Genomic DNA, 22578 nt, shown 5'->3' with positions numbered 1-22578 from the left:
AGCTGGACGGAACCATCCGGCGAAGGGAGCTTCAAGCTCGACTGGATAAAAGAAAACAAAAGCTCTGCGGGCATGACGCTGTCAGTCTCTAGCTCGGCGGGCATGACGCTCACTGTCACAGACGCGGCGGGCATGACGCTCACAGTCTCAGGGGCGGCGGGCATGACGCATACTGCCTTGGGCTCGGCAGATCTAGCGTGAAGTGTGGGCTCGGCTGGACTGGCGTTAAGTGCAGGCTCAGCTGGACTGGCATCTGAATTCCGGATGATGATGGTTGGCGTGGTGAAGATGGCTGGTGTGTGTGGTTGAGTGGGCTTGAGTGGGTTCTGGATGAATACTGGTGACGAAGTGAAGATGGCTGGTGGCTGTGGTTGAGTGGAGATGTCATCAGCTTCACCTACGGTGAAGGCTGAACCACTCAACCACAGCACGTGATCCAGGTAATGGGCGAAGGTTCCGGGAAAAGCTGTAGCTGGGGCTTGCTGGTGCAAATGATCGTCTAAACCCAGCCAAAAGACTGATTTTAAGACTTCATCTGCCCAGCTTACCCCATCAGCGAGCTCCAGAAAGTCGGCGAGATAATCCTCAATAGATTGTCCGTCTTGGAAAGTGGTAAGTAGAGAGTGAGCTGGGTTAACCGGGGTGAGAAGAATTCCCATGCTGACTCTTTGTGTGGTCGGTTATTCTGTAACGTCAGACGGGTGGTGAAAGAAAGATGATGATCCACGATATACGAAAATACTCGAAACAGTGAGCGTGTGCTCAAACATGCACTAACACTCAACAATAACCGACAAATGAATACTGAACAAAAGGAACTTAAATACACAAGATGATTAGACAGATGACGACATGACAACAGGTGATGGTGATACTGATGAGTGAACACAGGTGATGACGGTAATGATAATGACAATGATGAGGAAGATGATTAGCTAAACAGGTGAATGAACTAAACTAATGAAAATGATGATCTAATGAAAACAGAACAGAAGAAAACAAACTAAAAGTCCATGAAAACGTGACACAAATATAATTTACCAAACTAAATGAATATGTACCAACAAAACATGGGTTATGGGTTAAATGAGAAATGCAAGTTATCTTTTTTCTTTTTCTTTTTTACAGTGCATGTAAAATTGGAGTCTCAGCTGTGATTGATTCTACTGATAATCCCATTTTAACAGGTATAATAAGCTAATACCATAATGACTCTACAGGGGATTGGATTATTGAGTTTTAAACGGTAGTTCATCTCATTCCCTTCCTTCTCTTCAATGGTTATTATATCATCTTATAGCAATTGTGCCAGAGCTTCTGTCGCAGAACCACTGCGCACCTTTGATAAGTGTCACTTTTTCTTCCTCCTGATAGTGCATGGATGTGCTGTGGGGGATTCTTCAAACAGCCAGAGCACGGATGGTCATGTGATGAGCACATGAAACAAGCGGAAAGACCTACAACCACTTTGAGGATGCTTTGAAAATGCCCTACATGCAATAACAGTGCCTCTATCAAAGTGTGTTCCTGCACCAACTGGAAATCCTTAAACCTCAAGGGAAAGTCCAGATTTTCCTGGCAGGAGGCTGCACTATAGCAAGGCCATAACCATGTCCTGAATATCGGGGGAGGAGGGAGGAAGGGTTGTATTGGCCTTTTTATTTAAAGGAATTAAAAGTTATATATTTTATTTATTTATATTATTCTCCATCCAAACGGAAGTAAACGGGCACTGCTGTGATTGGCTAACTCCATGCCCTCCATTACAACATGTCGTGTGTTTTACGGCAGGTCTAGATGTCAAGCACTGTGATAGAGCCGTATTAATTGCTTAGTTGCGCATAAAGCACACGATAAGAGATCTCAGTAAAACACTTTTATAATAACTGCATGCTATTAATCATTAGCTATGCATTAGTAAACAGTAAATTCATCATTTATAAAGCATTAATAAGCAGTTTATAAATACATCTATAAATGATTTATTCTTGATTTCATAAGCATATCTATAATATGTTTAATAATTGTATTTTCATACTTTATTAATCTATTTATAATTTCTAAATGAAGTATTGCATTATTTAGAAAGCAGTTATTTAGCAGTTGTCAGTGGTTCATAAGATCACTTAGAAAGTGTAAGTTAATGATTAATAAACTGTTTAAATGTGCATTCATACATCTTAAATATTTGTATGTTCTGTATCGCTGTGTTGTGTTTGTTTCCTTTTTCTGTTTAGGAGATACTGAGCCTTTAAATCTCCTTTATAAATGCTTTATAAGACATAACTAGTCCTCACTTTAGATGAGCTCACAAAAATAGTGAACTGACCACTACTAAATGCTTTATAAATACCTGAATTAACCATGAATTACAGTAGAAATACATGTTAATAAAGCATTTAACAAAACACTTACTATATGTCTGAATAATAAGATGTATGAATGTTCATTTAAATCGTTTATTAATCATTTACTTACACTTTTTAAGTGATCTTATGAACCACTGACAACTCCTAAATAACTGGTTTGTAAATACTGCAATACTTCATTTAGAAATGATATATTGATCATCAATAAAGTATGAAAATACAAATATTAAACACATTATAGATATGCTTATAAATCAAGAACAAAGCATTTATAGCTGTATTTATAAATTGCTTATTAATGTCTATTAATGCTTTATAAATGATGAATGAACTATTTACTGCTTAACTGATGATTAATAGCGTGCAGTTATTATAAAGTGTTACCGGAGTGGACAGTAACTCGATTTACGCAGCGCCGTCACCCTCCTGGCCTCATGTGTGTATTACGTTGCTTCCTGATATCATGTGTGCAAACACATATAAGCTATATTTATATGTATAAAACAGTTAGGTCCTGTCGAACGGTGTACTAATTAACCTCAGATTGGATTAGGTGGGTAATAGGCACTTCTTACCTAAGAAGTTTCGTGCCTCTAACAAGTGCTTTCGACCTTCTTTTTGATCTGAATGTTGTGTGTAAAACACTTGAGGTTTGGCACAGATTTGTGCCACCGACTAGATCGCAACTGAATGCTTCATCAAGCGTCTCCATACTTGGAAAAAACGTTGAAAACTACTTTTAAACTGGAAATGACGGACTATTTACGTGCATATTTACAGCGGGTCCATTCGCACGGGATCAGACCTGAGGTCATTTTTCTGGACCATTTTCCGGAAGGTAAAAGTCGCCGTAATCTTTAATGACGTTGTCTGTAATGATTACTGAGATGCTCATTCAGACGGGACTAAAACCACTGAGAAGCTCTGGTAATAATGACTTTACCCCACCTCTCCATGTTAAACTAGTCCCGTCCGAATAGCGCTTTAGACGAGTGTTGTTAGACCGCTGAGGCGGACCGGCCTAAAAATGTAACTTTTGAAACCTTTGTTATTCTAACAACAAACAGAGCAGCATCAATATCTAAAACTGAGGGGGAAAACTGGTCCATTTCTCAGTGTCTATGGTGTTTACGACCCTGCACTTTAGTGTTGTCCATAACACCCTGTAAGCTTGGATTCACAGACCGTTGGGAATGTCCCTTAAGGATCAGGAGCGCTGGCAGCCAAACCGGGAAATGTGCCAGCGCTGATATAGCCTGGGGCTTCAGGTCATTATATCACCTCGTGGTCTACTCTCTCCTGTGACTTCTTTCATTATCAGGCTGCTTCAAGAGTCCACTTTTAGGAGACAAAACTGTCAATTGTCAAACTGCACAAACCTCTCTGTAGTTTTATGGTTTTTACAAAAGAGACCGTGATAAGAAAAGACCAAATTGTTCTGATAAACATGACATTTCTATTATAAACTTGAATTTGACACATATCATACATTAGAGAAGAATGGCTTATCGAGATATTATTGCACAGCAATTAATCAGAACTGAGTCACAATACATGCCATTAATAATGAAAGCACTCAAACCAGGCAAACTAAAAATGTATTTGTCAGTCTGCGCTTTTGGGAAAGACAATCTTCAATCCCTCGATTGTCGAGAAACAACCCAGCCATCGTGTATGTAAATAGTCTTCTCATTTCTCATCACATGTGCAATATAGGCTAGTTGTCACACTTTTTATTTGTAAAGGTTAAGTCCATTTCTGTACAATAAGTTTAGGTTACAAAAAAAAGCTATTGAACATTTTCACTGTTATTGCCCACACTGTAAAAAAAAATCCCGTAAAAAAACGGTAAATCTCTGGCAGCAAAGTTTCCAGACGGGTTCCGTTAAATTACAGCAAATAACCATTTCACAAAATTACAGGCAAAAACCGTAAAAATACAGAATTGACTTTACGGTCAAAATTAATTAAATTACAGTACATTACTGTTAATAATGGCTTATTAAACCGTGGAAAAACAGATAAATTATGTCAAATTACATAAAAAGAACATTTAACTTTAAGGTTAAACTGTAAATTTAGGGTTTTATAAATTTATTTTATAATAATGCTCTGTCTATCTACAGTAATTATCTTTTAATATATAGTTTTTCTGTGTAAAATAACTATGAAGTTATGTATAAAAATGTAATAAGTACATAAATTCAAGTACAAAGTTTGTATATTTACAGTTTTATTTTTTTGCAGATCCAGTTTCACAACTTTGACCAATCTCTAATTAAGTACTTAATAATAGCAAATGTACAGTCAATTTCTGTTAAATTAACTAAACGTACAAGTACGGAATACCTGCACATTTACAGTATTACTCATTAAACAAACACTGAACATCAAGATACGTGAATGATAGGAAATACAAGCTTAGTATATAATTTAGAACATGTAAAAATATCCACATTAAAAGACAATTGCTGTATGCCTTTATACTCTAATATAACTTATTTCAAATATTTACAATTACATTTTATCCAAAGTGACTTAAAATTAAGAGAACAATAGAAGCAACAAGTGCAGCGACAAATCCCAGTTAGTGTAGCACAGTACACAAGTTCATTTATTTATTATTAAAACAAAGATTTAGTATTATTGGGTCAAGTGTTTATGAAAAGATGGATCTTTAGCAGTTTCTTGAAAATGTGTTGAGTTGGGCAGGTCATCCCACCAGCAGGGAACAGTCCAGGTAAAGGTCAGTGAAAGTGATTGTGTGTCTCTTTGGGATGATGGCACCACAAGGCGCCGTTCACTTGCAGAACACAAGCTTCTGGAGACACATAGATCTGAAGCAGTGAATTTAGGTCTTGCTGCAGCATCTGGATCAGTTGCAGAGGTTTGACTGATGCTGGAAGGCCTGCCAGGAGAGCATTACAATAGTCCAGTCTGGATAGAACAAAAGCTTAGACAAGGAGTTGTGTGGCTCCGATAGGAAGGGCCAGATCTTTTTGATGTTGTATAAGGCAAATCAGCAGGGTCGCATGGTTTGGCTGAAACCATAAGCAGTTCTGTCTTGGCAAGGTTGAGTTGAAGGTGAAGGAAGAATTTTCCATCAGGTAGGCTGAGATGCAAGCAGCAACCGTCAGATCCTCTGGCTGGAATGAAAGGTAGAGATATGTGTCATTAAGTGATAGGAAAAGTCATGTTTCTAAATGACAGAGCCTAGTTACACTACAAAAAATAATAATAAATAAATAGATGGGTGGAATCTAACACAATCGTGGTCTTACTGTAGTAAAACCAAACCTTGTGCAGCTCCAGTGGCCTCACAAGGATCAAATGAATATTCACATGGGAAAATACAGTATAAAACAAATTAAATGTTCTGCCACTTTTAGTGCAATCATATGGAATCAGAAGACTCGGCCATTGTAGACTTCCCATACCTTGTTTGCCATGATCATTCTGCTTTCCACTTGACCTGAAATCACAAAAAAATAAAAAAAAATAATAATTAACAACTCAGTATTACATTTACACATGTCAGAATATGTTCCACTGGGACAATGCAAAACCTCAACTGACTATGATCTGGACGCTGAGCAGGAAAGGCTAACAGTGATGTTTTGAGCTGAGACACCTAGGGGTGTAGCTAACTGTCTGTTCATCTGGATCAATGCAATTTTCATAACCAATGATCAAAAGTATCCTATGAAAAAGGCTACTATGGTGACCCCAGGTCATCCAAAATGTAGATAAGTTCATTTCTTCATCAGAACACAAACATTCTATCAACTTTTATTTTATAAGCCTAATATATGCACATGTATGCATTCTATAGCTAACGTTACGTGTTGGCAAGCAGATGCAGCCAGAATATGCAATTTATCATGTTGTGTTCATATTCTAGTCTCATGTGCTTTCCTGTATCAAGTACAGTATTTACTGAATTCGTTTTCTTAACAGTCTTGATAGCCACGTTAACCCTTACGAAAATTAACTATGGTTTAACCACAAAGAAAAAACTAAAAAACAAACAAACATGGTAGGCCTATTTGTAGTATAACTGTGGTTATTAAAAATGGTAATAAAAATCCGCCAAAAACGTGGTTACTATAATTTTACTATAATTAAAACCAAGGATATTTTTAAGAGAAGAGTTTTCAGCTTCCAGACAGTGTTTCAAAATGTCCCGCCATTTAAGAGATTGATTTACTGACAGATAGGCCTACTATCGCGTATTAACGAAGATTTTATAGACAATTAAACGGACTTTGATATGTAGCCTATAACATGTCTACGAAAGCTCGTTTTAGGTCTTTTGAGATGTGGGTTCAACTGATCTTTCTTAAAACAGATGGAAAATGTAAAGACGCATGCTAACGTTACATTTTCAGTGTTTTGGCCTCCAGCTCTCGCAGTTAAGTGAACATCATTTAAGAATGCTAACGTTAGCTTGAAACCTGTAAACTTAACACAAATGTAATATAAAATATCGTTCACATGTAACTTAGTATAATGAGACTCTTACCTCAGCCGGTGATCGGTTGGCATGATGTCCGCTGTGACGAACAAGGCTCACTGAAAAGGGCGTTATTTCCGAAGAATCCAAACGGACTGACTGACGAGCTCCTGCTCACGGCTGTTCTTGATGAATACGATTGCTTTGAACCACTGTTGATCTCACAATCCACTTCACGAGAGTAGACTGAATTCAAATCTCCCGCTTGCCCAAACTCGACGGATCAGCTAACGTTAACCGTTGTGGGCGGGAGTAAACAGCGGAAATGAATTTGAATCTGCGTCATCGCGCGCGCGCGCACTCAAACACACACACACACACACACACACACAAAGCCCTGAATGTGAAGCAACAGAGATTTGGAAAAATATTTATAAAATATACATGAAATTATGGGAGAATAAGACTGTTTATTATTATACTTTACTATACTAGATTATTATACTGAGAATAATAATGATCAAAATGAGTATAAAATAAAATGTGAAATAAAAAATAATTCAGGCCTATTGTAGCCTATGTAGGGTACTGTTTGTACAAATCACAGTCTATGGTACAAATACTTTTATTTAACCTTAAAAAAACCTCACTTTAACCCCCACATGCTTAATAATCTGTCTGTAAGGAAAACATATTGAATAGATGCTGATTTCCGCAGTTATACCTTCTTTTCTTTGTTTTCTAATTTCACAGAAAAAATCTGTAAAATATTACTTAATTTCTGTAAAATTACACATAACTCTGTAAAAATACAGACAAGTTCCATTTAAAAAACGTAAAATTGCTGTAAAACTAAAATACAAGCAATTACCTGTAAATTTAACAATGGACCTTTAAATTACAGCAAATGCCTTTTATTTTACAGATATTTGCTGTATAATGACAAAACGGTAAAATTCTGTAAAAAAATACAGACAATTACCTGTAAAATTACACTTTTTTTTTACAGTGCATGGAAAGAGCATTTAGCTCACTGAACAAACAACAAGATGCTTTTATTTTTATTTATTTTTACAAAACCTCCACACTAAGTTCCACACTAAATATGCTAACAGAATCAACACTGATCCACTGTTATCACATGGCAGCTTATCTGTGACTGTGTCAAGGCAGTTAATCCACAGCTATTTCATGTCTTATTCATGAGCCACTCAGACCTGTATTTACATGCATTTACTGCACAAATGTTTTCTAAACAAAACCATTTACAGGAAAGTGCATATGTGTCATAGCAATTTCTCATCATCAGGTAGAGTAAAATACAAATCAAGATAGAAGAGGTAGTCTTTGAGGATATGGGGATGAGTATTTTCAATCAGATCACGTACAGGCATGTGATCAGCTAAAGACAATGAAGAAGGAAAATCTGAACGCCCAGGTAATGATTTATATATAATCAAATTAATAAAGATATATCTTACTATTGCAATAATACATGCTATTGAACTGTAAAATAAAAAAAAATCAAGAATTTAATAATCATGATCATAATATATTATAACACAATATGTTATAATACAAGTAATAATATAAATGTTATTGTTATTATTGTTTTAACCACAATGATAAATCTTATTATCATTATTGTTACAAACTGCTCCAAGACACGAAGGTTAGATCCAAATGCAGCTTTATTGGCTGGGGCAATCCAGAGGCGTAATCCAATGTACAGGCTAGGATCATACACAGGCAGGCAGTCAAAACAAAGAAACAAACAAAACAAACAAACAGGCAGGGACCAGAGGCAAGAGAGTAATCCAGGGAACAGGGCAAGATATCAAAAACCAAGAAACAAGAAAACCAGGGAAACGCTCAGAAATGCAGTGAAACACTTAACAAGACTTCGCGGTGAGTGAATGAATGAACAAGGTATATATAGACTGAGACTAACAGGATGATAAGACAGGGTGAATGCAATCAGTGAATGAGGTACAGGTGAATGTGATAAGTGATAATGAGTCCAGGCAGTGAGTTCTGGGAAATGTAGTTTGAGAGTGATAATAGTCTTATGTGGAGTGCCCTCTGGTGGCTCTCAAGGGCAACTCCAGCTGGTGATCGTTACAATTATGTTTATTTTTTTTTATTTTTTTTAACAACAGTAAAATTACAATTCAAACATGTATGGGTGTTTATCGGATGGTTTAATGTTTGCTTTCAAACGCACAATATACAAGCATCCAAGAATATAAAGTCTTTACTAAACAAAACAAAACATGCAGATCACAAGAGCAAACATTAGTTACGAAAACCACACTTAATGTCAATAAAAACCGACCAGGAGTAACTGAAACACAGGGCTTAAAGGGTTAAATCTTTTTTTTTAATTATTAATCTTTATGCCTTAAAATATCTTGAATGTATCTCGACACTCTTACCTCATTTAGTATACGCGGTTCTATGAATATGCAAATGAGCCCCGCCTCCACTCACTCACTCAGCTCAGAGATCCACTGGTTGACGATCACACGTTGATCTGATTGGTTACAAGGTAGTTTGTGACGTCAGAAACACCAGCGATTTCAAACCGTGTGTTTGAGACTGTCTTTGGTTCACTGCAGTTTTAAGGAGAAAATACTCAGCAATGGTGTCGACTTTTTTACACATGGTTTGTCTTAAAGCATATTAAAAACACCACACAGACACATAAACAACATTAAAAGCTGGATTTTCACCACAGGGGGACTTCTAAAAAAAAGCTATTTCGCAATTTCAATCATCATACCCAACCCATCAATTTTTTTAAGTCAAAAAATGATTCACACTTTTTGTTGTGCAATGCTATTTAAAACACGGCTGTGGCGACATTTCTGCAAAGTGATATAAGGCTACTTCTTAACCAAGGTTTTTTTCTACATTTCTGTCACCTGATGGAGTTTGATTAACTTGTCACTGTCGCCTGTGGCTTGCTTAGTTGCTTAGTTTAAACGACACAATATTTACAATATTCTCAAAACGTCATTCAGTATTATCGATTTGACTGCACTGACACTATTGAATGAGAACAAATCTTTAACTGAATTGAGATGAATATTGACACTTGTGTTCTTTAGAACTGCATTATAGCTGATTCAAATTTGTTTGAATAGAAATTGTGTAGAACATCAACACTGTTAGTGACCTGAATCAACACTGAACTGACTCAAGCTGAATAATGGCACTATCATCTTCTGTAGAGCTGCTTATTGCTGAATTTAACTGATTTCATAATGATGAACTTTACACATTTATTGAGCTGAATAAAGACACTATATGACTTTTTAGAGCTGCTTTACAGCACAGTCTGTCTCTTATTTGATGATGTTTGCATCATTGTCATTAACCACTTTTCCATCCACCTTTTATGCAAACGTTGAAAATGCCAAGATGCATGCATAAATTCTAAGAATGCGCATAAAAAACCCCACTTGAGCCAGATATTTATCCAATATGAAGGCATGCACACAAACTATGATGGAAACATTTTCTGAAAAAAAACCCCAACATTCTTGATGCGCAACAAAAAGCTCACATGACTTTGCCTCAACTGAGGATTTTAGATCATTTTGTGAAAACACGAAAAACATTTTGTGAAAATTATGGGAATGTTACTTTTCAATGTACTCTAAACAATCTGAAATAAGAAGTAACATTAAAAAAAAAAAGTTAACTAAAACATTCCAGGAAAATAATGTTCCATGAATGATGAATAAATAACGCACCTTTTTCTTTGTGCTAATGTTTTAAGAACATTATTTAAGACCAGATAACTTTGAACAAACATTCAACATTACTGGAAGAATATTTATTCATAAATTTTAAAGAACCTTGCCAGAACATTTGGTAAGTTCTGAGAACTGGGTTACAATACTTGTTACCTGTAGTTCCCCTTCGTCAGCTCTCTATAACGTTAGTCAGAAGTGATTCTGACGAATGGGGATCGCTTGCGAGAGCCTATCTACTTCAAGTGAAACTAAACGAACCTATACACATTGGCATGCAATAATTGCACCAGCTGCCGTGCATCGTGCGTTCGCATCCTTGTCTTTTGCTTCGGAGACAGACGGTGTATGCTGTTCTTATCTCCTGCAAGTTCTACTGAGTGTCTTCGAGTCTCTGCCAAGAAGAAACTCTGATTCGTGGTGTTGGTGTGACAGCGCTGACAGTGAGGGTCGCGATCTCTCTGCGTCTTCTTTCTCAGCATAAACAGCTGTTTTCACAGCTTTGTCGGTTTGGTGGGCGTGACAATTGAGAGTGAGTGCGCACACTGTGGTTGCATTCCTGCCGCAGCTATCTCCCTGTGCATTTCAGCACCTCAGAGCACTTCTAAAAGAGCTAACACGATCTGTCTGCATCTTTTTCAAGATGTCATTCAGATCGTGTGTTTCTCGATGCGGCCAATGTTTGACTCCGGCTGACGGGCATGATCGCTGTATCATGTGCTTGGGCTATAGGCACGCTGAAATGGCACTCATGGATGACTCATGTCCATCGTGGCGTTACGGTTGAGACTCCGATACCTCGAAAGAGGTGGATTCGCTTATTCCCCGATCTAGCGCTTCTTCTGCCCAGTAGAAGGTTAATAGCCTTGGTGACCTGAGGATCACAGTCATCGCCGCCGAGTCATCGTCTCCTCGGGCCCCTCACTCCTCTGTAATGCCACCCGCGGAGCCCCCAAGAGCACGCTGGGGCCCCCCACGGCGGTCCCAGTCGGATTGGAGCTCCACCGGATGATCAAATGTAGGTCGCTGCATCTGAGGGTGAGCTAATGTCCTCTGGGGATGAAGACTCGGCTGCACTACCTCCTTCGGGTGTGCCAGCGTTGTCTGAGTCAGACCCAGAGCTCACGGCTATGCTTTCCCGGGCTGCCGCAAGTGTCGGGCTCGAGTGGAACCTTCCACCGTGTCCCAAACCTTTGCGGCTGGATGATTGGTATCTCGGGGCGTTCTGTGCTAGTTCTCAGCGCCCCGCCCCAGTGCCCTTCTTTCCAGAAGTGCATGAAGAGGTTACCAGAACATGGACGGCACCTTTTTCTGCCCGAAACCGTTCTGGTGCCTCTTCATCCCTCACTACCCTCGACGGCGGAGTGGCGAAGGGTTACGTTGGGATCCTCCTGGTTGAGCGGTCTGTGGCGATGCAGCTGTGTCCCAAGACCGCTACCTCCTGGCGGGGAAATCCACGCCTCCCCTCCCGGGCATGTAAGTTCTCGTCCGCTCTCGCTGACAAGGCTTACTCGGCCTGTGGAGAAGCTGCCTCCGTCCCTGCATGCCATGGCGCCCCTGCAGGTCTACCAGGCCAAGGCTCCTTTACCCCTCTTCCATCGCCAGCGGGCAGCAGTGTGTGGCTCGGGGACGCCACCAAGCCTTCCCACGCACCCTCTGCCCCACCCTGGAACCAGGTAAGAGTGGCACAACACACTCAGACTCTGCTTTGGGCCGCCTCAGTGCCTCCTGAGCCAAGTCCCTGTGTTCCACCTTGCTGCCCCAACCCAGGTACATCTGTTGGTCCCGCTTGCACGGTGTCTGGGAGTCTGGCTAGCGCTTCCCAGCCCGTCTCACTGGCTCGTCCGTAACATCAGACTCGGCTATGCGATTCAGTTCGCCCGGCGCCCTCCCAAGTTCAGGGGCATCCACTTCACCTCTGTGCGGAGTTGCGATGCCCCTGTCTTGCGGGCAGAGATCGATGTTCTACTGGCGAAGGACGCGATCAAGTCGGTTCCTCCTGCCGATATGAAGACAGGGTTCTACAGCCCCTACTTCATTTTACCCAAGAAAGGCGGTGGGTTATGGCCAATCTTGGACCTGCGAACCTTGAATTGGGCCCTACACAAGCTCCCGTTCAAGATGCTCACACAGAAACGCATTTTCAAATGCATCTGTCCCCAAGATTGGTTCAGGACACGTACTTTCATGTCTCGATTCTTCCTCGACACAAACCGTTCCTGCGGTTTGCGTTTTAAGGTCAGGCATATTAGTACAAAGTCCTGTGTCTTCACGAAAGACCCTCTGCACGGATGCACTGGCGCACAGCTGGCCCCGGGGCCTAGAGTTCTCAACGGGCCTGAAAATAACAACCCGACCCGACCCGGCCCGTGGCTTTTAAAGCCCGTACCCGATGTAACCCGACACATTAACATGAATTATCTGCCCGAACCCGGCCCGCGGCCTGACGCCGCGTCGGAATTTTTTTTTCTCATACACGTATTATCATGACCAGCAGACGGAAATTCAAATCAACCTTTAATGTTCACGCCTTTTAACAATACAAACAACTGAAACAATAAACTTTAAATATATAAATAGGCTGTAGTAGCAACGGTGAATTCACCTGAGGCAAGTTTACTTTTCACCAACTCCATCTTCTTCTCCAGGCTAAAGGCGTGCACGCAGCGGCGTCAGGTCTGCCCCCGCCCCTCTCCGTGATGCGCTTGCACGCAGCAGCCAGACTTTCTTTACGGTGAACAGCAGCGATGATTAATAAATGTTTTTTTTTTTTTCACTGACTGGAAAAGATTAAGCCCGAGGTCCGACCCGACCCGAGTCATTTGATTATATTTTCGACCCGAACCCGCGGGTCCCGTCGGGTTTGTCGGGCCGACCCGACCCGTTGAGAACTCTACCGGGGCCTACGCAAGTATGCGTTTCCCCCAGTGAGCCTTCTCGCACAGACTTTGTGCAAAGTCAGGGAGGACGAGGAGTAGGTCTTGTTAGTTGTGCCATATTGGCCCAACCGGACCTGGTTTACAGAACGTCTCGGTTACGTATGTAACCCTCGTTCCCTGAGTACAGGGAACGGAGACGTGTCGTCGGGGGAGTTCCCTGACGAATTGGGATCACGCTAGGGAGAGCAATTGCCTACGAGTGAATTAAAACGAGCCAATGAAATTGGCATGCAGGATTTGCATTCTGCAGCCCGCCTACCAGCGCGGGTATAAAAAGGCGGAAGCAACGCATGCATAGTGCTTTTCGCTGAGGAGCCGAACAGTGTCCGATCCTCCGCGAAGGTACAGCAACATGGCGACGGGACGACACGTCTCCGTTCCCTGTACTCAGGGAACAAGGGTTACATACGTAACCGAGACGTTCCCTTTCGTCCTGGGAACTCCAACGTGTCAATGGGGGAGTTCCCTGATGAATTGGGATCCCTAGTAAAACGCCATGGTGCTGGCCCCTTCCAGCGCCCAGCTAAGCTACCCAGCAGCAGTTTCTTGAATAAGTTGCGGGAGCTAGCTAGGGAATCACACTGCTGTTCCGCAAGACCCGCACAGTGGATTTTGGATAACACTGGGAAGCGTGCCCTAACCCCCAGGGGGGGTGGGGGAACGCTGCGGAAGCCCAGCCTGCTTGAGGAAGGCCTGGAATACACATATGTACTAGCCCAGTGGGGTAGTGAAACATATGGCAGTCCCTGAGGTAGTCCCAATCCGAGGGAAGTGCGAGCGTACTCAACAGGGACGACAGAACGAGTCTGTCAAGGGGAAGTCACGGCTGAACTGCACGTGGCATCATGGGTCACCGTAGAGACCACTGAAAAACACCCAGTCTACTAGCAACTCCTACTAGAGGTAGCAGACCTGGCGCCGGGCGTTCCGCCACGCCTGGCACCGGAGGGGTGATGGAGGAACTCACGAGGCTCACCGACGTAGGGCGCCAACGGAGCAAAAGTCGCACGTATCCGGCCGAGGCACGGAATGGCGTAGCAAGCCGACACAACCTATTCCCTCGCACCACTGGCCGTAGCGAGTACTCGGGAGGAAACAGGTTCCACACGTAGGCTATAGAACCTAGCGAACGTGTTCGGTGTCGCCCAGCCCGCAGCTCTACAGATGTCTGTCAGCGAGGCGCCTTGAGCCAAAGCCCAGGAAGCGGCAACACCTCTAGTAGAGTGAGCCCGCAACCTGGGAGGACAAGGCTCACCCAGAGACTCATACACTCGGGTGATAACATCCACTAACCAGTGAGCTAACCTCTGCTTGGAGACAGCCTTCCCCTTCTGCTGGCCTCCGTAACAGACAAAGAGCTGATCTGAGGTTCTGAAGCTTTGCGTTCTGTCAATATAAACCCGCAGTGCGCGGACGGGACAGAGAAAAGCTATGGCTGGGTCTGCCTCCTCCTAGGGCAGCGCTTGCAGGTTCACTACCTGGTTCACGAAGGGAGTGGTAGGAACCTTGGGCACATATCCGAGCCGGGGTCTCAATACAACATGAGAAAGGCCCGGCCCGAACTCCAGGCACGATTCATCGACCGAAAATGCTTGCAGATCCCCGACCCTCTTGAAAGAGGCCAATGCTAACAGGAGCGCTGTCTTAATGGACAGGATATTAAGCTCTACTGTCAGCAAAGGCTCAAAGGGAGGACTTCGAAGAGCTCTAAGAACCAGAGCTAGGTCCCAAGAGGGTACAGAGTGCGACACACGAGGTGGATTTAACCTCCTAGCACCCTTAAGGAATCTGATGATCAGGTCGTGCTTCCCCAAGGACTTACCTTCTACTGCATCGTGATGTGCTGCTATTGCAGCGACATACACTTTGAGGGTGGAGGGAGACAGCCTTCGCTCCAACCCATCTTGCATGAAAGAAAGCACGGCTCTGATCGGGCAAGTTCGGGGGTCCTCCTGACGGGAGGAACACCAATCGACGACAGGTTCCACTTCAACGCATAGAGGCACTAGCCAGGCTTCCAGATACCGTCCTAACAAACCCACCCGAACCACTGGTGTACCCGCGGAGGGGCAGCAAGGTGGAAGACAGGGACCCGGCTCTGGTGGCATTGTAGCAGCCGAGAGCGGGGTCTGGGCGTTTTAACTTGACACCAACCTGCTTCCACCTGTGGGCAGACGGCAGAGAAGGCCCTTGGGCATTCTGCTGCGGCCTGCCCGGTGGCGAGGGGAGGAGGAGAGACGAGGAACGAGGCCCTGACTCCTCGTGACCTCGTCTCTGCGCCTCCAGGCCCAGCTGCAGACAGGAGCGACGCAGCCGAGGCTGTGTCACTGCTATCCGCGAGCTGGAGAGAGGGGAACGAGAGTGGCGCTGATCGTGGGCGGCGCGCACTGCCATTCTGACCCTCTCGGACGGAGGAGACTGGTCTTACTGGTCTGCCAGACTCGACCGTGAGGGGAAACGAGGAGCGAGGCCCGGGGGCATCGAGTCCTGGTTCCCACCTCCTCACCCAGCGAGAGACGAGAGTGACAAGGCCGAACCCCTCACTGTCATCTGAGCACTGGGGGCCCGTGAGTGACTCAGAGAAAGTGGACTGCTCAAATTTGGGTACCGCTGACTGGATGACCAGCGGCGGAACAGAAATGAAATTCTCCACCTGGCCCTCCCCCGGGGGAAGGAGTGGTGATGACACGCACTCCCGAAGAGCAGACATCACATACTCCGGGTCGCTCCTCTCAGGGTCGTTTCCCTTACCCTTTGCGGGGGGAAACGAACTCCGAGCGGGCGGTTTTGAGGTGCTTCTGGACCACCAGTGTGGACATCGTCTGACCGAGGGCCAGCGCTGTGACTAAACACGGTCAGTCACTAAGCACAGCTCCACCCCGAATCAGAACTACCCACATGCACTGAATGTGCAGGGGTAGTGAGAGAGGAAAAACTTCCACAGATTTAGGCATGTTTGGCTTGCCATATTGGCACCAAAATGCTTCCATACTGCCAAAAATTTTCACACGCATCTAGGCACTTTAGACCCAGGAAGTGTGGCTGTCAAGTCTGAATCTTCAGCATGAGAACACACCATTACAGTAGGAACTCAGCATCATTTTCAGAGTATAACAGCCCTCTCTCCGATGTAGCGATCGACATCTGTCCTCCCCTGGGGCCCCAAATGAAATGATTGGTCCCTCATGAGAAGGACCAAAATCCCATTCAAAGCCTCGACGGCACACGGCACGCTGAGCGGCTCAAGCCTTTACGAGAAAGGGGAGATGAACAACGTGCCGACGTGGTCATGCACTCATGAGAGAACATGAACCACCCATGAACGCAGTCTCAACACACGGATTAGGCATGTGAAACAGCGATCATGGCCGTCAACCAGGCATGCAAGACAGTGAACGTGGCCATCGCTGGCACACGGCACGCTGAGCGTTCAAGCCCTCAGGCAAGACGAACAACGTGCCGACGTGGTCATGCTCTCATGTAGAGAGCACAAACCACCCACAAACACAGTCTCAGCATGTTTGTGATGCGCTAGAGGAGTGAGTGGTTCGTGCTCACTGTAACCCTCAGATCACCAATGTTATTTGCCAAAGTAGCCCTCCACTGGAGCACCAGAAGAGAAACTAGATCGGAAAACAAGCAAAGGGACTCACCTCATAGAGGCACGCGAGTCTTGATCTTGACCACGCATCTTGAGCGCCGAATGACGCGCGCTGGGTTGCCGTGACAACCCCCGCTGTCAACCGGCGCTCGACGGCACACGGCGCGCTGAGCGGCTCGAGCCTTTAAAAAGGGGAGACGAACAACGTGCCGACGTGGTCATGCACTCCTGAGAGGTCAACCTCAACGAGGCGCCTCTATGCTCTGAAGTTGAACCTATTCGTTGAATGGTGTTCTTACCACCGGGAAGACCCCCGAAGATGTCCGATCAGAGACGTTTATTACACCTGGAGACGCCGCTTCTGCTTCTTCCAGTCAAGCGTATGTATGGAAATGCAGTGCAGTTTTATCATATTAGATACATTTGAGTGTGTTGAAAGTTGTTATAATGCTATTCTGTGTGTTCGCTACTATGTGGCTACTATGAGGCACTTCACATTTTCACACGTTTCACACTGCAGAGAGCTAGATCGATATTAAGCATGGTAAAACATGGTACTCGCGGTAAAGAAAACGAGATTTAAACAATAAGATTAACTGTGTTGAGCTATATAACAATGATTAGTTATTCTGTCGATGAATGTATCCAAACAGTTGCTCACCTGTCTAATAAAACGCATAATATATTAAAGCATCTTTGGTGTTTCCATGGTTTCTACAAAATAAAACGGAAATTGAGGGCAACGTGGGTATGATGTCATTGATAGGCAATGCTCGGACATGATCTGTGTCCTGGTTAAACTGCTTATTTCTCTGGATTTAAACATTCTTAGAAACATTTGGGAAAATGTAAGTACACCAACAAAATATATAATATTTTTCTAGAGGTTTTTGGATATTTTAATCCCAAAATCTTACATATTATACCTTTTAACTGACAAAAGTACAGAGAAAAACTTCCAATGTTTTCACTGGGCAAATTGAATTGCATTTGTAAATATAATAAAATTTTGATTAGTTGGGGAAGAGGCTAAATAAAAGTGAAAAGATTACAGAATATCCAAGTTAAACTGTTTTGAAACAGTCCACAATTATCAGGTGAACTAGTAATAGCTTAGGGTATGGTGTTTGGTGTATAAAAGGAGTAGCTCAGTCTTTGTAAGCAAAGATGACTTTGTACCAAATGTCATGAAAGAATTGTTAAACTATTCAAAAATCACATTTCTCAAGGTGCATGACCTTCAATCCCTCAGATGGCACATCATGAGGAACCATTATGGTTCTGTGTTAAATATTTCCACATGGGCTCGGGATTATTTCGGAAAACCGTTGTCACTTAACACAGTCTGCCACTGCATCAATAAATTAAACTTAAGACTGTTACGCAAAAGGAGAAAGCAATACATCAGTTCTATGTCGAGATGCCATTGAGTTCTCTGGGCACCAGCGCATCTCCGATGCTCTAAAATACAGTGGAAATGTGTGCTGTGGCATCTGACATCTGTCATGGGATGGGTGACTTGCATGTGTGTGTGAAGACACCACTAACGTGGAGGAGTATATTGGGATTGTACAGAGACATTTAATAGCATCAAGATGACAACTTTCCTGGGAAGCAAGATGCCAATGACAGGCCTCATTCTGCATGTGCTGCAACTGAGTTGTTTTATAGACACTCCACACAGTGTCTCCACACAGACTGCCCGCCTTGAGTCCAGATCTGTCTCCTACTGAAAATGTATGGCAAAAATCCACTTGCAAAATTTCATCAGTTAGTATCCTAAATACCCAAACTATTAAAAAGTGTAAGTTTAAGGTGATGTGACACTGTGATAAACATGCCTCTTTTCCAACTGGTTTGAAGTGTTTTGCAGGCATTAAAATCTAAATTTGTTTATATTTACAAAATACACATAAGTTAGTCAGTGATTGAAAATATTTTCTTTGTACTTTTGTCAGTTAAATAAAGTTTAAAGGGACTTAACTAATCACAGATTCTTGATTTTATTGCATTTTACAAAACTTTTCTGGAAATGGGGTTGCATCAACTGATGAGACTAAGGCTGCGTTCACACTGTCAGTCCAAATCCGATTATTTGTGTATCCGATTGGAATCTGATCTAAAATGATTTATGTCCACACTGGACACTGAATGATTTCTATGGCACTGACTATGTTGGTAAGAATACCCAAAAACAACAACAACCGCAACATGGACGGGTTTGCAATAGAGATGTTGTCTCATTTAAATTTTACAACATGGAAATATGTAGCCGCCGCGCTGGACTATGCATCTTCTGACGCAGTGGCAGAATCGGAGGAGGCTGTTATGCACAGCTTTTTTCCGTGCTGTTGTCTCCGCCGGTTTCAAAACATGTCTCCGTTATATTGTCATTTTCTGCTCGTCCGGCACTTTGCAACAGCACAGCATTGTTTCAGCAGCAACTTTCAGCGTGTTTCTTATAACAACGTCTGACATTTACATTCTACGGGGCATGAGAAAGTGACATAAACCACACAAAATCCGATCAGAGTGGTCAGACTGAAATGGTTCCCTGAGAAGGGAACGAGACGCTGCGTCGATGACTAAACTTTGGGGAATTCCTTCTGCATCAGCGCTCCTGAAGTCACATGTGCAACTTCGTCCAATCTTGATTGGTGCAACGTCATCCTGTGACGCGTGCCGGTGGAATGCGGAAGCTATAAAGGAGCTGGCATCACAGCTGTTGTCAGTATAAATGGCAAATGAACAACATAAATACAGAAAGTGTGTTCATCCCTGTCCTCGCTATATTCCAGATGGGGATCCATATAATCTTTGTGTTAGTTGTTTGGGAGCAGAGCATGCTCGCTCAGCCCTCGAGGGGGTTGAGTGTGAGCATTGCGAGCGTTTGCCTCTTTGAACGCTTCGCTCCTGGCTGGCGATCAAAGCGGCCAGCTCTGTGCCCCACATGGTGCGGATCCCGCGATTGCCGAGGCAACCCGGCGGCTTCACTCGTAGGGATCGCAGGAAGCGCAGTCAAAAAGTAAGCTAGATGAGTGCTTCCTGCAGTCTGCACCACGACCTCCACGTCAGGGCTTTCCGTTTTTCCAAGATTTCCATACTGAGGTATTGAGATCCTGGAATAAACCATATTCAGCCAGGCTTTCTAGTCCCACTGTTCACCATTATGCTTCAATAGTGCGGCAGAAACAGAACAGTTATGGTGTTATGCCCAAGATAGAGGAAACATTGGCAGCTTATTTATCACCAGACACTGCGTCCTCATTAAAAGCCCCGGCATTGCCCTCCAAACCATGCCGCATAACATCTTCTTTGGTGGGCAAGGCGTACATGGCAGCAGGTCAGGCAGGTGCTTGCCTTCACACCATGGCTATTTTACAAGCCTACCAAGCCGACCTGCTGGGAGATTTAAACAAGGGGGAAAAGATTGATGCTGAAGATATTAAAGAGCTGATAAGAGCCACCGATTTGTTTCTCCGCGCTACCAAGGAGACGGCCCATGCTATTGGCCAGTCCATGGCAGCCAAGGGGCAGCCCCAGCCATTTACATCTGGCTCCTCATACAGGCAGACGCAGAGAGAGAGTGTTGCTAATCGAGCCCCTCCACAACGATCTCAGGGCTCGAGGCAACACTCTCAACCGAAACCCGCAAGTCAGAAAACGGATTTGAGGATCGTTATTCTGACAAAACGGGTTTCTGTAAAGATATCCTGATGCTCAGATCAGGCCTCTGAGGGTGCCCCTTCCTAGGCCGGAGCAAATTACCCCGACTACAATCCTCGAAACAATCCCGACACAATACCCCCGACAAAATCCTCGACTTCCACTCGTCAAGCTAGCGGTCGTGGGGAGTTCGTTCTCCATACAGAGGCCTGTAGAAAAATGTATTCAGTTAGTTCCTGCCGGGAATCTGATTCAGGACACCGAAGCTGCTCTTTAAAATACACCAGTGATGGAGGGCCGCTCGACCCAGGGTCTGTGGAAGGAACATGACAATGACAACATGACAATCATAACAACAGAGATGTGAGCTGTACTGCTAGCCTTAAGGCACTTTCTCCCAGACCTCAGAGTTCATCATGTTCTGGTGAGAATAGACAATACGTTGGTGGTATATAAATCATCATGTATAACCATGAGATTGTGCCCTTTGTGCAGACTGGCGCATCAGATCATCTTATGGACCCAAGGGAGGATTCTCTCGCTGAGAGCAATCTATATCCCAGGGCATCTAAATGTGGGAGCAGACATCCTGTCGAGGCAGGGGCTGAGGCCCAGGGAATGGAGACTACACTCTGGGATGGTGCAGTTCATTTGAAGGTAGTTCGGCCAGGCGGACGTGGATCTGTTTGCGTCACAAGAGAACTTGCATTGTCCACTCTGGTTTTCCCTCACTTATCCAGCTCCTCTGTGACTGGATGCCTTGGCACAGCTGAGGCTTCATCAACACAGCGCAAGTTCCTTTGAAAGGGAACGTCTCAGGTTACCCATGTAACCATGGTCCCCTGAGAAGGGAACGAGACACTGCGTCCCTTTGCCATGCTTCCTGCACACCTGGGAGCGGCTTGCTTCAGCCAATCAGAAGCTGACAACAGCTGTGATACGGCTCCTTCATAGCTTCTGCATTCCGCCGGCACGCGTCACGGGATGACGTTGCAACAATCAAGATTGGACTAAATTGCACATGTGACATCAGGAGCGCTGACGCTGAAGGGATTCCCCAAAGTGTTGTCATCGACACAGCGTCTCGTTCCCTTCTCAGGGGTAACCTGAGACGATTTCCAGAAATACGATTTGAATAGGATTTCAAACCACATATTGATGTAGCTTGAAACAGATTTGAAAAAAATCGCATTCATGTGATCGTTTGCTGTTCACATTAGTTAATTCTGATCAGATTTTGATCAGATATGCACAAAAATCTGATTTGGACTGACAGTCTGAACATAGCCTTAGTTTGATCCTTGCATGTCTCGCCCATTTGAATAAAAGTGTCGTGATGCAATCTGTTGAGGCTCCAGTTGATCTTTGCTGAAGTGCTCTTGATGAAAGAGAACCAGTTTGAGTCAGAAGGTCTTTGATGAATGGAAAGACAAGGCCGCAGCCTGACAGAAACATAAGGGTCCTTGGAAGACTTCTAGCTCATGTTCAATTTCTCAGAATCAGCATAGGGGAAGTAGGGGAAGGGCCTGATCTTGTGATCAGGGATCTTTTAAAGCATGGAGATGTCTCATCCTCGGGAGAAGAGTGAGCCAATAAGGAGTTGTTCCTTTGAAGGGAAACTTTACGATCCTTTGTCTTCTAGCAGGGTGTTTTGCAAATGAAAATGGATTGGGTGTTAAGAGTAGAGACTTTAAAGATTCTTATAATACTGATATGTTACAGAGTTAGACAAATGTAATGTAAATGAACATTTAAATCGCAGTTCATAGATTTCACACATGCTATGTACAGT

General features: G+C 43.7%; 1 protein-coding gene and 1 long non-coding RNA gene across 2 annotated transcripts in view; one reads left to right on the top strand and one right to left on the bottom strand.

Annotated features, from left to right (window-relative positions):
* hcrtr2 (hypocretin (orexin) receptor 2) overlaps positions 1 to 22578 on the top strand; it is a gene marked incomplete at its 5' end in the record, with an annotated part of 48417 nt that overhangs the window by 6266 nt on the left and 19573 nt on the right. The gene's annotated exons all lie outside the window — the stretch shown is intronic.
* LOC311279288 lies at positions 5364 to 7166 on the bottom strand. The gene is made up of 3 exons (XR_014625548.1): positions 6892 to 7166; positions 5807 to 5841; positions 5364 to 5515 (listed from the first exon to the last, which is right to left on the bottom strand). It is a non-coding gene; the product is annotated as an uncharacterized lncRNA (long non-coding RNA).

This window comes from Rutilus rutilus, assembly GCF_951802725.1.
Source record: "Rutilus rutilus genome assembly, chromosome: 20".
Taxonomy (NCBI): domain Eukaryota; kingdom Metazoa; phylum Chordata; class Actinopteri; order Cypriniformes; family Leuciscidae; genus Rutilus; species Rutilus rutilus.
Note: the sequence above shows the minus strand (reverse complement) of the source record. Positions and strands in the feature narration are given on the sequence as shown.